This window comes from Spermophilus citellus, assembly GCF_964194105.1.
Source record: "Spermophilus citellus genome assembly, chromosome: 8".
Taxonomy (NCBI): domain Eukaryota; kingdom Metazoa; phylum Chordata; class Mammalia; order Rodentia; family Sciuridae; genus Spermophilus; species Spermophilus citellus.
This window is the reverse complement of record NC_138189.1, coordinates 154,547,955-154,554,287: the sequence shown is the minus strand read 5'-3', so window position 1 is coordinate 154,554,287 and position 6,333 is coordinate 154,547,955.

Below are 6,333 nucleotides of genomic sequence, written 5' to 3'. Positions count from 1 at the left end.
CTTGGCAGTCCAGCCTGGCTCCCGCAGGACAGACCCTGCAGACTTGGGGTTCCAACAGGAGGACGTGGGCTGCGGGCTGCAGGGCCCACCCTGAGCACCCGCGGCAGCTGCAGCCTTCCATTCGCCCCTCTTCAGCTTTAGGATCCACCAAGTCTGACGCTGTTTGACTTCTCCTTAGAACAATCGCCCTGAATTACTCAGAATCACTCCTGAGCGGTTCCAGAATCCCTCAGATAGCTGTAGCTGCAGGGCTTCTACAACCCCCCGTGGTGGAGCTGAGGACAGTGAGTGACCGTCTGGCTCTGTCTGCAAGTGTGTTGCAGGTTTAGTTACCACTGAGAGATGCAGGAATTCGTTTCCGTGCCATGTTTTCCCATGTGGCATGGCTGGAGCTCTCCAGTGAGGATCACCCCAAGCTGAGGTTCTCTGGTTGGTGTGGAAGGGCCCTTGGGTGCTCATGAGGCAGGAGGAAGACAACTGCCGTCCAGTGTGTGTGCAGAGGCAACCTGTGCTCCTTAAGCCATTCATCATCAGTTTTCTCATTTACATTAAAAGTGAAAAGAGTATCTGAATGTTAAAGAAAAAATGCTCCATAAGGCAATCTCAGGAAAGCAGCTGGGCTAACCATTCAGAAAGCATTTTTTTTTAAACAAAATGGCGGGTCAGGAATGGGCAGAACATCACTCTGGACAAACCTCGAGTCCTTCCTAGAGCCCAGCGTGTAACTGGTGGCTTGCTCCATGCCTGCCAGGTGTTGGTGACTCATTGCAGTCCTGCGGGACTCTCAGGCACACGTGAGCCTCCCAGGTCCAGTTGTCACAGTGACTGGAGGGCAGAGGCTGTTGGCCAGGGCCGGAAATGACCGTGAAAAGACTCAAGCTTGAGGCGCCCTGCAATCTACTGCAGGCAGCTGAAGTGGAAGCATGGGATGTTTTCTCAGTGGGTTCTTATATTTAAATCAGGTAGAAGACTGGAAGGAGTCATCCTTGTAAATATCATCATCCTTATTTCAGAAAGGACTGGCAGCTTGTCAAAGTCACTCCCTAGGAGAGGGGGCCCCAGGAGGCTGGCACCACAGCTGACGTCCCCACTGACATCAGGGGAGCTACCACGTCACTCCTGGGAGGTGCCCGCAGGCGGAGCTGGGGAAGGCATTTCCAGCTTCTCTGCCTAACTCACCGAGGTGAGCCAGGACCCGAGGTCTTCATCACGGGCCTATCAAAAGTAAGAATGTTTTATTATGTCAGTTTTGAAACTTACAATGAAGTTTTATATATTCAGTTCCACATGTGACTGATTACAGAAAAGTGTTTGAAATCATAGTGTCTTTTATAATGCTATGATTAATCCAGGACCACGCTCCAAAAGCAACTCAATAAAGTTATAAATAGCTTTTGAATATTTTTCCCCCCAGAATGCTCATGATTCTGCGGCTAACATGTGCAGCTTTTGGAGAGACTGTGTGGAAAAACACCGCAGTTGACGGTGAGCCCAGCCAAGATGTCAGAAGTTGACCTGTGCCCTGTTGTACACAGGCAGCCCAGGGAGCAGGCCTGGCCAGAGCACAGTCACCGCACAGCACACCGAGGCCTGGGTTGCTCGTGCTGGGTGGGTATTCCAGAGTCCGTATGTGAGGACAGCTTTCAGAATCCCTTCCCGTCCTTTGGAAGGACCACACTTGGATCTGCATTGTTGGCCAACTCTTGTGGATCAGGGGGCTAAGTGTCAATCTGGAGGGAGCTCAGGCTGGCAGCCTAGAGGCCCATGGACAGGGCTGATGGCCCTGCGTGTCTGGCCTATGGTGTCCAGTGGAGCTGCCAGGGCTCGTGGGATTTGCAGGGACGCCGGGCGGGTGACCTCCACTCACCTGGGTGTGTATGACCTCTCCGTCCCTTGGATCAGGGAAGAGACTCTTTTGTGCTGTTGGTTTCTGTAGTCAGCCCCATGCCCTCCTTCCTGTCTGCAAACCACCTAACTGTGGCTGCCCTGGTTCATGGAGGCAGGGTCCCAGAGGCAAGTGCCCTGAAGGGAGGCTGGTCAGGAGATGGACCGCTTTAGGGACTGGGAGTCCTCCCAGCCAGAGCTTTCTCCTGGACCAAGCCATGGCTCAGAGAAGAATTCCTGGTTACAGCTTGAAGCAGCCTGACCCAGAGTTTCCGTGGCACCTCTTGAAAGTCACTTAAACAGCAGCTTGGTTGCTGTATAGATAAAGGGACCTCATGCCACCACACTGGTGTCTGACTCTGTGGGACGAAAGGAAGTCTCCAGGAGACACTCCTCGTCCACTCCCGCCCCAGGACAGAGCAACACTCTCAGCGTGGCAGACTCCTGTTTCACCTAGGCTCGGGGACAGGGACCTGTCACCTCCACCGCTGACCCCGGGGAATCAGTTGGCTCAATGTGGAAGTTCCCTGGAAGTTAAGAAGGGTGCTGAGGTTTGTTTTCTGCCTTCTTAAGGCCAGGGAGAGCCCCTCCAGGCGGGCTCTGAGACAGGTTGCCTTCCCTAGGCCTGTTTCCCGCCGGCACTGAGCACGCAGGATTGGGAACCTAAGATAAGGTCCCTGTCCTAACATGCCCTGCTTTTTTCCAAACAAAACCTAAAACCCCAGCACGGGTGACATTAAACTGGAGCAGACCCACAGCACCCCCAACCCTGGTGCCTGAAGCCACAGTGGTTCAGCGGTTGGCTGCTAAACACACACACACAAACAAATGCAAGATGCGAATCTCCCCACCAACAGTTTCCGTGGAAACTTGAGGCGTGCATGTTAGAGTGGAAGGAATTCTTGTCTCCACTTCTGTCGTGTTCTCATCTCCTCCTTCCCAGTGAGCGGCTCTGCCATTGCCACCGTCCCTGGAGCATTTGGTACACACTCATGGGCTGGTTTTTCACTCTTCTCCAACTCGGTGAACTAAATGCTCCCGTGCCCTCTACCCAAATGCAGACCTGGGTGGTGCACGGAGGAGCCGTGGACGGGACATCACACAAGATCAAATCACACTTGAAAATACACAAATGGCACCACAGGTCAAGACAGCACCCCGCGGTGGACGGGCCAGCGAACCATGAGTGCCCTTCCAGCTGAGCGGAGACCAGGTGTCCTGCCACAGTGGAAGACCCTCCTGGGGGTCCTGTGGAGAGGTCTTTGAAGACCCAACGACACAGGCACAGCTCTGGTGACGAGCTGACAGAGCAGTTGACACATGGCCCTTTTCTACTTCTGGCTGCACGCTTGCTCTTGCAGCCTCCGTCTGTGGGTCCGGAACATGAATCGTCTCTTGTTTAAAACCGTCAGCTGCAGGCATGGTCAGCTGCAGGCATGGTCTGCCTGGCTTTTGCATTTCGCCCACAGAGGTGAAATAGATGGTTAAATCACCGTGAAGGAAACAGGAGCAAACCTGGAGAACCCCGCGCTCCGCTGGTATTGAACATTCCTACCACTTCTGTGTCTGATGGCTTTTGAAGTGGCATATAGCAGCATAAAAGCAGATCCAGAGTTTTCACTTAAAACACTGAAAATATTGGAAACCTCACAAGAACCACAGGTGAGGCCTCAATTCTACTGTCACCTCAAGGTATTTTCACAGCACACAACAATGACGATTTATTTACATGTATCTTTGTCCTGGGAGAACAGGTGTGGCTTTTAGAGCTTTCACATGCTTTATGCAACATAAACATGTCTAGCCACTGGGATTACATATGGCACACACCTGTAATCCCAGAGGCTCAGGAGGCTGAGACAGGAGGACCAGGATTTAAAAGCCAGCCTCAGCAGAAGTGAGACACTAAGCAACTCAGTGAGACCCTGTCTCTAAACAAAATACAAAGTAGGGCTGGGGGTGTGGCTCAGCAGTCAAGGGTCCCTGAGTTCAATCCCCAGTGCCAAACACACACACACACACACACACACACACACAGAAAACCCATGTCTGGTATAGTAGTAAATTAAAATTCATAATCCTGGTTAATTACTAGTGTTGAAACCAGTTTGCTTCATTTGTGAGTAGGAAAGATTTCTCTCATAACATATGCATTACTTTACAGAATGATTCCACAGAAACCCCAGACCAAAGAAGGATTCCTGTGGCCGATGATCTCAGAGGCAGGCGACTTGAAGTGCACATAATCCTGCCCTCCCCTTAGGTCTGACCTCGCCTCTAGACTGCATTGGTTGCTCCTTTTGAGAGCAGCACACGGCTTGAACTGAAGGTCAGAGCTGGCAGGAAAGAGAATCCAAGGGCAAAAGTGTGAATCTCACGGCTGTGCTGGGATCAGCAGCAGCTTCGCCTCCACTGTGAGCATGCTCTGTGCACAGGCATGCTCCAGTCCCCAGCAGGAGGAACCGGCGAGGGCCGTCCTCAGGGTCAGCTGCAGCAAGGCCGAGGACCAGAGGCCACTGGCCCCCAGCTCTGAACCACAGAATAAATAGTACAAGGTCCGATAACTAACCTGATAGGAGGAGCGAGAGAAGCGGAGAATTTCCTGTGATGACACGGAACTTAATTTAAAAGAAAAGAGTTCTGTTGACTTGGTAGGTGGATGGCTTTAATTTAGCAAAGAATTCATCCACCAAGAGTTTATTTATTCTCTTTATTTTCTCAAAGTCCTTCCAAAAAAAGCTCTCTTCTTGAAAGAATTACAGGGACTTTGTGTATGCTCTGGTCGTCTCAATTAAGAGTCTTCAGCTGTTCTTCCCATTGTGAAGGGAAAAAATCAAGAATCATGTGTTCTGTTCTGGTAAATGTCTGTTGGGCAAAGCCAGGCTTTTGTATATTCACACAGAAAAATGGGAGTTTTGTTTGAAATGGCTGTATTCTTGACTGAGGAAAAGTGCAGACTGTTTTCGATTACGGTGTTTATAAGAAAGTCTTTCTGACACTTCAGTGAATGAAGAAGTATCTGGCCTGTGGTTACTGCCACAGAAGGGCCAGTGCTGTGTGCCCAGGCAGGGCACGGAGGGGCAGTGCTGTGTGCCCAAAGGTGAGACACACCTAGCCAGCAGCAGGTTGGGCTTCCACGCTGCTCACAGGCTCCGTGACAGATGGGAGACGGTGCAGCCTCTGTCCTCCGAGGAGCGATCTTTGCCTTTTGAGCAACTTGCGCTTGATGGAAGGTGAAGGGTCCAAGAGGTCTCACTAGGGTGGGGCTCAGTGCTAGAGTGCTTGTCTCCATGTGTGAGGCACTGGGTCGATCCTCAGCACCACGTATATAAACAAGGTATTGTGCCCGTCTTCAATGTAAAAAAAAGAAAAAAAAGTCTTTTGAAAAAAACGAGGTGTCCCTCGCCCAGCGAGGGTGCTCCCCGGGTCTCACAGCTCTGGAAGCCCCTGTTCAGCCAGCTCTGAACCCCGGGGAGGGTCCCTGTGAATGGAAGGCGGTGCTCCCAGCCGAGGAGACGGAGCTGCAGGGAGGTGACCGCACCTCGAGGAGCCCGCGGCCACCACCGGCTTCCCAGTGCTGGCCGGCGCTCTGGGGAGCCAGGTGCCGCAGGGCCGCAGGGCGGTCAGGGTTCTTTCTCTTAACAGAGAAACCAGAAATGAGCTCAAAGTGTAAAGGGGGGGCTGGGGCTGGGGCTCAGCGGTAGAGCGTGGGTCTCGCATGTGTGAGGCCCTGGGTTCAGTCCTCAGCACCACACACATGTCTGTGTCCACCTACAACTAAAATACACACACACACACACACACACACACACACGAAATCAGCCAACCAGGAGGACATTACTGCAAATCCAGGTACATCTCCGAAGGGCGCCGGTCTCCAAAACGCTGAGCTCCTGCTGGGGGCCAGGACCAGCCGGTCTGCGGAAGGACTGGGCAGCGCAGGCCGACCACCTACCAGGATCGCTGTCCTGCGGCGCCGGGGCTCGCGCAGTCCACCCGCTGCAACTGCAGCCACATTCCCCCAGAACCGGGCATTGACCGCACCTTGCCGCTCCATGGGTGTGAGCAACGTGAAGCATTTGCTGGATATTAACATTTCACACAGGACACTGCAGGGCTCATGAGGGCAGATGACTTTACATTTCTAGTTGGTAAAGTGATTTGAGTTTCTGAATTATACATGAATATTTTTAAAGACTTTAGAAAGATTTTTATGAGGCTGTTCTCCCTGGGGAAGAAAATGAGGCCATATTCTCTAATGCTGGTCACCAGAGTCCCTGACAGGGATGCTGCAGCAGGAAAATGAGGGGACATTAGGACGGTTTCTCTCACCAGGAAAGTCGTCAACCCGTCCATATAGATGGAAACCGCTCGTGGGTCACTTTGGTTTTCATTATCTCTAGGCGATAGTAATGCTTATATTTTTCACTTGGTTGAGTTAAGGGGGAA